The following is a 9,365-nucleotide window of genomic DNA, read 5'->3' as shown; positions in this document are numbered from 1 at the left end:
GGATGATAGGAAAGACTCTACACAAGTAATTTATTATTCTGTACGCATAAGGGATACGAGTGTGATCGTTTCTTGAATCGGGAAGCATAAGGAATAGGGAAAGTTCTAGTCGAGAAACATAATCAGACGAGGGAACGGGGCGTTTGAGACTTTTTTATGGCACCATAACGGGGACCCGAGGCATCCCTGGAATTAACATAAAGACGTTTCCTGCTGGCATGGTCCAGACAGAAAGTAGATATCATCTCGTTCCGCGGGATTCTAAAAGATTTTTTTATTCAAATACCGCCCCGCCTTGTGTTACACGCTGAATCGTGAAGTACAAAATAATCACAGAGCGGACAAGAAAGTTTTATGATACATTTTTCATATTCCCCTTTCTCTCTTATACGAAACCAGAGAATTGATAGCACTGTTTGCTTTTTGAAAACGATAAAGCCAAATCAGTGTTGAAATATTTGTTCTGCCAGAAATAACCAGCGGCTCGCTGAAGATAATTAATCACTGTATCAGGCACAGTTCATTTACTTTGGCTGCAATTTATCACGGATGTAGAATCGTGTTAAACGAAGTTCACAGAAACTTTTAACTTCCGAATACGTGCGCATCGACTGAAAAGAAAATGCATGTATACTTTTAATTAAATATTCTTGTACGGGATCAGTATTTTAATTAAAACTGACAAGCCGCCGATGAAAGTTGATGGCCGAGCTATAGACAGCCGTTGACTTTTCACCGGATTTCAACTTTCCACTAGGCCAACAGCTTAACTCCTTGATACATACATACATCTATTGCGCTTCTATCCGAGTTTCGTGGCCAGAAATTGCGAACTTCCGTTTTTCTTTACGTTCGGCTATTGCACACGGACGGAAGTTTTTAATGCGTGTGTTTTATTCAACCGAACTCGGGCCGCGAGTTATTATTTCTTAAGTGTTAATAAAAGCCCTGGGTAATATTTAAAATAACACGTTTGAAGTAACATCGGCTGGAAACTTTCCTCCGTAATTAGCTAATGAATGTATTTTCCTCGCGACGGATTCTCTTAACGCTTAAAGATCATATTTTCTTTTCTTATATTTCCTGAGGATTCACTATATAGATATGAAAGATTATTCTTTTGCAAGACTACTCAGAATTATATGCCATCACGAAATTAAATTTATATTGTGCAGAGTAAAACGAGGAAGCATAATGAGTGATTCATTATTTGTCACAAGCTTTCAAAAGATGGACTCTGGGTTTTCGACTCATTGTTCAAGACTCGAAGTTCAAATAGAAGTCTGTGCTAAATGTAGTAAAAAATCAGCGGTAAATGTATTTTAAAAACAGAATAAGTATATAAAAATTGTTTTCAGTAAAGTTTCTTTAAAATGAAATTTAATTTTTTTAAGAAACTTCAATTTTCATGCTTGAGTCAAATTAACTCATTTCAGGCAAAATAGTAGGTATATCTGGCAATCTCGTCTTAAAATAAGAGGGACGGATAATTTATGCGCAGTTCGTTTCGAGCAAATCAATAATTACGAACAGGATTTTATCGACACGTCCCTGAACTCGTTTCGTTTAATATCGAATCTGATTATGTGGTAACCTTGTAAAAAGCTGGACACGGTTGACAAGCTAACTAGTATACGTCCGCTTGGTCCGCAATCATTAAAGATAAATGGAACAATGTCAGTTCTATTAGCATTACTTCCTTCGGTGTACAAATTTTTACGCCGCAGAACGTATTACGTCATTCTTAAGTGCAACGTTGATAATTTGCATATTATCAGGAAAAATGAACAGAATTCAAACTGACATGAAAATTCTGATACTTTTTATCCGTAAGATTGATTGCCATACTTAATATTCATAATCAACGCCCAGTTAAATAAATTGATATCAGACTGCAATTGATATGTCTTGTTCGTAAACGGTTGATGAATCAATCAAACGAGAAATTTGATCAATTACCACATAATTTTCGCTATCTCTGTCGGTAGCTTTATAGTCCACTAATTACCGGTTTTGAATCACTGTCGAGGGATTCTCCGCTGCGACCGAGCGTGAATAATTAATGATCTAATGACACTGCGAAATCGATCCGAGATTAAATTCTCAAACACAAGAGAGGGATGATACTTACGTTTCCCAGTTTCGATCAGAGCGCATGAGTAACTTTCGGTTGAAACGAGGAGAAGGAATTTTCCGAAATTTACCAAGCGCTCCCTTTTACGTGCGGACGAACAAGAAGAAGAAGAAGAAGAAGAAGAAGAAGAAGTTACCTGCTTCCAGATGAAACGAAATAAGGAGATTGTTAACGTATACCGTTGCATGCAAAGTAGCCAGGCCAGGGGAAACTTTTGTTTATTGATCGTTACTCAACCTGGAAGCAAGCGCTACGCAAAATGCATACTTATTATCGGTGGAACCCAGTGGTCTTCGTTTGCCAGCCGCGGAAAATTCGATATGTGAGAATTTTTAGCCGGCTAACGAAATAACCCTATAACTATAAACGAAAATAGACGATCACCGAAATTTTCGTTGCGACACCGTTCGCTGCCGATCGGTTAACCGAACGACCAAGAAAATTTCCACTGTCATTTTACAACCGAATTTATTTTATAAAAAAAAATCATCCCTATTTTTTATTCACTGATTATAATTCATACAATAATAAGAAGAAAAACGTCATCTGGATTTGAGATCCTTTTCGCTAAACGAGATCAGAAAAATCATTCATTAATTCAAGGAATCTGGAAAAATAAATATTTGAATGAAAGCTACGTTTTTGCCGGCGTTCATCAAGATATTCGAAACGGTTTTAACCGATCGTCAAATTACATGCCGCGAATGCATTCGATTCAGCCCCCGTTTGAGGGGAAGAAATCTCGTCCGGTCCGTCAAACGAGCTAATAAACGGCCGGTATTTTATAACGCATTAACCTAGACTCAAAGCATATCGCGTTTATTGAAATTAATTAGTTTCTCTTTGAAAGCGTATGCCAACAAATAGCCAGTATCAATGCCCGCTGCGAAGAGTGCAGCGTGATTAAAAACTCGACCGCGGGCCATGCGGCATCGATTTTTCCTCTCCCGTGAAAATTAGCTACTTACTGGTCCGCATTTCCTCGTCATTATCTATGTATATCGGGGAAAAGCAGAATTTTGATGCCGATGAGATTCAGCTCCAGCGTCGGTCTACCTTTACCTGATATTTCAATAAAAGTACATGCAGTGCTATCATACATTATTATAAAACTACAGAATTTCATTACAGTTCGCCGATTTATTTATTTATACGATTCTATGGCATAACTTAATTATTCAATTATTTGCACTGTGACAGACTTTTGAATGACTTCTTAAATATTGAACGTAGCTCTGCGATAAAACTCAATTATTAAAGAATTCACCGTCGAAATAGAGATGAACGGAAATAATTCAAACAGCCAACTTATACCTTCCGGTTTCCAATTAATATCATTCGTGGCAGTAGCTTCGTAATTAACATTTTCAAGGCAATTAAACTTATCCGGTTGAACCGAAGGGGCAACTTAATTTACAAAGGATTGAGCGCCTTGAAACGTTGTTCAATATTAGACTTAACAAACTCTACCAGTGTTTGTAACTTCTTAAATATTTCAAGAATGCAATTTAAAGTGCAATACGAATAATTAAAATGTACAGTATTATACATATTATTGATTACTGCATTTCATATATTGATTGTATATACAGGGTCATCCACGCAATTTGTTTAAACATGAAAGACGAAATGAATCCCTCCAAACCATGCTACTTTTCTATAAAAATGTTAAATGTATCATGCATATTTTTAAAACTGTTGAAACTGAGAAAGTTGCATAGACCACCCTATATATTGATTATAAAATTATTAGGAATTGCTCGCGTTTTCGATTTTAATGGAATGGACTTGTATAAGTGCTTATCTAAAGAAAAGCTTGTTCGTCCTGGCTCAGCGATTTTGCTTCGATTAAACGTGTTCGCATGCTCCGTGACCCAATCTAAAGTTAGTTAGAACATTTCATCATTCAAGACCGCGTCCGTCAGAATATGTGGTTTTCATTTCTGAAATTCTGCTTTAACCAAACTCCCGTCCTAAAGTGCAAATATTCTTGCAGACCTTCCTAATACGAACGTTCGCTTTCTAATACATTTCATAATCCATATCATAGTTAATAATATCAAATCGTGGTAAATTAACACGTTCCGTGACACATGTACCATTTAAACTTGATCTTCAGGCCACGTGTACCATAAATGATACATGCAGAAATATTTATTTATCAAATGGCCTGAACGACAAGTCGGCCAAAAACGGCTTGGCAAAGAAACTTATTAATAGATTAGACCAGTGGTGGGCAAACTTTTTTAATGGGGGGCCACAAAGTTTAAGAAATTCTAGAGGAGGGCCAGAATTATAGAAAAAATGCACTTTATACTTCTCGACCGTCAAAACGTAATTATAGCGGGCCATATACTATCCATGTCGATGGGCCCTCGGCGGGCCGGATTAAATAATTTCACGGGCCGTACTTTGCCCACCACTGGATTAGACTATCTTCTGTTTCATAAATTCTGAAATCATTTCTTTTTCTGATGAAGGATAACGAAAAATCGTAGGGATCACAAGATCGTTTCGTGGACGACCCGGCAGTCGAATTCTCATCGATAACCGAAAGAACGCGAATTTGACAAACTTCCTTTGATCACACTTTGTCTCCGTCTGGCTAAAACCCAGCGAACGGTGGGAGGGGGAAAAAAAAAGAAGGGATTGCCTGTCGTAGTCGGGAAAAAGAGCAATTTCGTGGAAAAAGTTTTACGCGAACGTAGCCGAGTTTCCACTTTTACGCGCGCTGCCTCTCGAGACGGAGGAAGCGTAAGCGAAACTTGGCTGGCTGGCTCGTTCAACTTTTAACCCTTTCGCGGTCCGATGCGAGACTACGTACGGTAAATTTTATACCCGCGTTAAATTGTGTTGCAATTAGACCACGGATATTTTATATACGGTGTTCAGAAATCTGTTCTACCCCTGAAACGTTACACCCGATGTTTGTTATTTCCCGCATTTTTAATGATGTTTGCAATTCGAAAATTTTCTAATTCGATCTCGGACGGAATGCAAATTCGTGTTTTTGTAAATACAACGGGGAACGGGATTTAATTAATGATTTGCATTTACCGACCATGTAAATGCGCGCTACAGTATGTTAATTAATACATATATTTTCGAATTCACCGAACAGTTAATTTGTATCCAGTATTTAAATTGAATCGCGCCGATGTAGAACAAATAATACTCCGTGCGAAACGTCAGGTTGAATTTTGATAAATACGTTCAAAATACGCAACTTGAATAAGTCGACCTGATTTGGACTTCGCCTAGCATCGCTCGTCTCTCAGCCCAGACGAAATTATTCAAAAGGAAACGTCGGAAGAATGCATATTTTATAAATGAATCGTGTGCATGTTTGAACAGGATCGCAAAAAGTTTTGTCGAATGCGCCGGAAGATTCCCAAAGTGGCCATGGTTCTTCCTACTCTAGCGTACACGTTCGTCCCTGTATCGATTTATCCAACGTATTGGTAAAGAGTTTTAACATCCATTCTCTGCCGGGGTAAAAACATTCTGTTACGTAACATTGGAACGGAAACTCGCCTGAACATTTAGAAAGAAACGTCGGGAACATATTTCGGGAACAAGTCGGACGTGAAATTCAGTAAGAAAAACGCTTGCACGCTAAACTTTGCCCGAATTCGATCGTGAGATAGCTTCCCGTTGAGAACCCATTACATACGAAGGAACAGTGATCAGTTTTAAATAATTCGAATTTATATTCTTCATTTAAAATTTTTACAAAATCTGCTGATGTGAAAAGCATTCGCAACATTTCGCTTATAATTAAAAACTAGCATGAAATAACGGCTCAATGATTAAGTTGAAAGTGACCAATGGCTTTTGTAATCCTGAATAAAAATAAAAATGCCGGATTAGCATAATCGGTTTACCCGATCTCTGCAGAAAACTGAAGACAATTAGCTCGGGACCCTTTGAAGTCACTCAACCCGGTAACATTGGCAACATACTGGCAGCCGCTATCGCTACTAGTCTATTCAGATCTAGTCAAGAGTGTTTTCGTGATCAAGGATCCGCAGCTTTATTAAAGCAAACTCCGGATATTTATCAGAGAGGAGAAACTGGTGCTCCTCTCGGCCGCTGTTACTTTGAAAAGCTGCAAGTGCCCTCTGCGCTTTGACGAGAAATGAACAACAATTTGCGCTCGCGAAGTCGGTGGCTGAATTGGCACTAGCTCCCGGCTTCGTTGATCATCTTTTCACCCACCCACCATCCCCTTTCGCGCAGGGCGTCGTCGCTCGTTCCCGGCCCGAATTTCCGCCAACGAATTCGAAATTACATGATTCCGCTTAATGTCCCATGCGCGCCGCGACAGCGTCGCTCTTTTAACGTCGCGTTTTACGTTTTCTCTCCGCACAAGGTGAAATTCACTTTCGAATTCACCGCACCGCGAGCGTATACCTCACGGTAAATGTCACCGTTTCAATTCGAATTTCTTAAGGCCCGCAGCGCTTTAATCGTCTCCGTTTTCAAACACTACTTGTTTATCACTAATGTTCACATTAACAATATCTCCAACAAAATTATTTACTTTTTTATTTTTTTATTTATTCTCCAAGGGAATACATGCTGTTTAGTCTTATTTATGTAATTGGCTGACTAAAGAGAGACACTATCTACTTGTATTCAGATCTGTTATACTTAAATATATAAACGTAAAAAATAAATTAACAATATATATAAAATTTATATGACAGTACAGTTATTTGGAAAGTAACAAAATTTAATGAGATCTTTTCTCATTAGTGATATAAAGCTTTATTCTTTGCGAACGCGTAATATAAAAGTTATCTCTTATGTTCCAAAGCAATTCAACAACGTACAGATACCTCAAACGATATTGAACCAGGTTCCCTTACACATGGCGTCACAGCTGGTCCAAAAGCGTTTGACGTATCTCTACATCTATACTTAAGTTATATTTATGTGTTATTTTTATATTATTTTTAACCAAGGTTTTTACCATTTTTTTATTATTTTTTCGTGCTAGTTAATCCTTTGAAATTATTTGATAGCAAGTTGAAATTTCTGATTTTATTACACATCAGTAATTCGTTTTAAATATATTTGGTAAAGTCAAATGTGTATTTATGTATTCAGTCAGACGTCAAAATGTCATATTTTATTTTAATACATAATTTGAATATTAATCGATTTTAATATTATTTTTGCACTGTGTAACACATCATCTCTTTTTGATGAAGCGTCTTCTGTATAATTTTGCAAGTTAGTGTCAGTATGAAACAACAGCACCTGGCGCTCCGTTAATACTGCTCGTTTAAATAAACATCGTTAAATGAAACATGTATGCATAGGAAACCAGAACTGCGTTCTTTTCTTTCAAAACACTCGGAGTAATAACAAGAGTTCTCGTTTTCACATTCTTGCAGCCAAATAAACTCATATATTGGCATTAGCCTTCGGGCACGTATCTACCGACGTTAAACAACATTAAAAGCCGTCTTTCATTCGGACATAAATTGTAATCCAAACTCCACCTCAATTTTCACGTCGTCTTGTGTGAAACGAACGAAATAAAAATGCGATCTACATAAATTCGGTAATAATTTCGGTAAATAAGATAATAGAAGAATGCTAGAAGAAAATCGACAGAAACGAACAAGGAAGGGGAAGGGTTAAATTGAAATGGGAGGAAATATAATGAAAGAGCCAGATATTACAATAAAAGAAATAAATTGAGTAAAATTATTAAGGTGAACCAAAGGCTTCTTGCGTTTTATTGTTGCTTCCTATTCTTATTCCTAATTTTTTGATGTCAATAAAAATACTTTATACAAAAAATTTTCTATATAATTTTGTAAGTTTTTGAAAAGATATTTAATATTTACGTATTAATTACGATTAACTTTTGGTTCACTCTAATTCTAATAGAACATTAAAGAAAAGAAGAGAATAGATTATCAGAAATAGCAGCACAGGAAGATTTAAGTATCCAAATACGAAAGAATAAAAGACAGTAGATACAATCCAAAATTCAAAACAATTAGAGAAGAACAGAAACCGGAATACTTAAAAAGAGAGTACAAAGGAAGAGATCAGAAGATGGTGACGAGACAAGAAAAGAAATTCATGAGAGATGAGTAGATATTGTTAGGATACACACCCCGTATATGTCTGAATGGGCGAGAAACGTTGGAAAACAGCGTATAACTGTGTAGGAGTAACAGCAAAGATAGAAATATCGATGAGAGAAATTTTTAGAGGAAGGAGTGAAGTGGAAGAAAGAATGCAACAAAAAAGGAGAAAACCGATACGAAGACCAACGACAACTACAGATAACAACTATAACATATAGAGACAGTTATTGTAGTATTTTATCACCAAAGGTGAACACCCCTTTGAAAGCTCAAACGCATGAAATAAACGATTACTATTACCTATGTACATAAGAACATCCTCTCGAAGTAGAAATACGTTTATTATTTTGTCACAATTCTATTAACCCGTTGTTAGACAAGAAAACAACGCGAGGACAAATCCTCGCAAAAAATTACACGGTTTTTTCTATCAATTTTCTTCCTCTGCAGTTCGGCGAAGTCATTCCGAGTTTCCGGCGAGCGATTTCTTAAGCTGATAAAAAGTAGGGCGTTACCCTTCAACTCGGCAACTTTTCCCGACGAAATTAGCTTAGTTTTCCACGGGAAGTTTACCGCGGGTAATAAACTCGTAAATCCCGTGTTGCAAAAATTGCGAAATTTGTAAACATGCTGGCCAACGAGTGATAACTGTTCTATCGCCGGAATGAATTGTGTCGAGACGAAGTAACGTTCAAACTTCACCAGACCGAGCTCGGTTTTTCTTAAAGTGGAGAACTTTATTACGGTTCAAAGTCAATCTGCTGTCATTATCCTACTGAATCCTAATATAAGTGAGCACTCTTGAGGATGAGACTCATTAGTTCTTTTCAAGACAGACGCATCCTTGCAATCAATTTAAAACTGCATTAACGATGAGAAAAAGTTAATCATTCCTAAAATCAGGCATCTACTAGTCTTTTGGTCGTTGCATTCAACGTTTTATCGAACACGAATTACCTTCCACGCTAATGTCCCGCGAATAATGACCACGTTAATAGTTCTCGGTCTCACTCGTGCGGAATTAATGGCAAAGTGACAGAAAACTTTCGCCACCGTTTTCTTTCAAACGTCTTCCATTCATCTGGGCTCGTCTCGGTTCTTTAACGTTATTGTACTCAGGA

The 9,365-nt window shown here is 37.2% G+C and overlaps 1 protein-coding gene across 1 annotated transcript in view; it reads left to right on the top strand.

Moving 5' to 3' along the window:
• LOC108627345 (semaphorin-1A-like) overlaps positions 1 to 9,365 on the top strand; it is a 30,622-nt gene that overhangs the window by 8,018 nt on the left and 13,239 nt on the right. The gene's annotated exons all lie outside the window — the stretch shown is intronic.

Source organism: Ceratina calcarata, unplaced genomic scaffold, assembly GCF_001652005.2.
Source record: "Ceratina calcarata isolate Rehan_Ccalc_2016 unplaced genomic scaffold, ASM165200v1 scaffold125.2, whole genome shotgun sequence".
NCBI classification, from domain to species: Eukaryota; Metazoa; Arthropoda; class Insecta; order Hymenoptera; family Apidae; genus Ceratina; species Ceratina calcarata.
The sequence above is the reverse complement of the archived record's forward strand: the minus strand, read 5'-3'. Positions and strand labels throughout refer to the sequence as shown.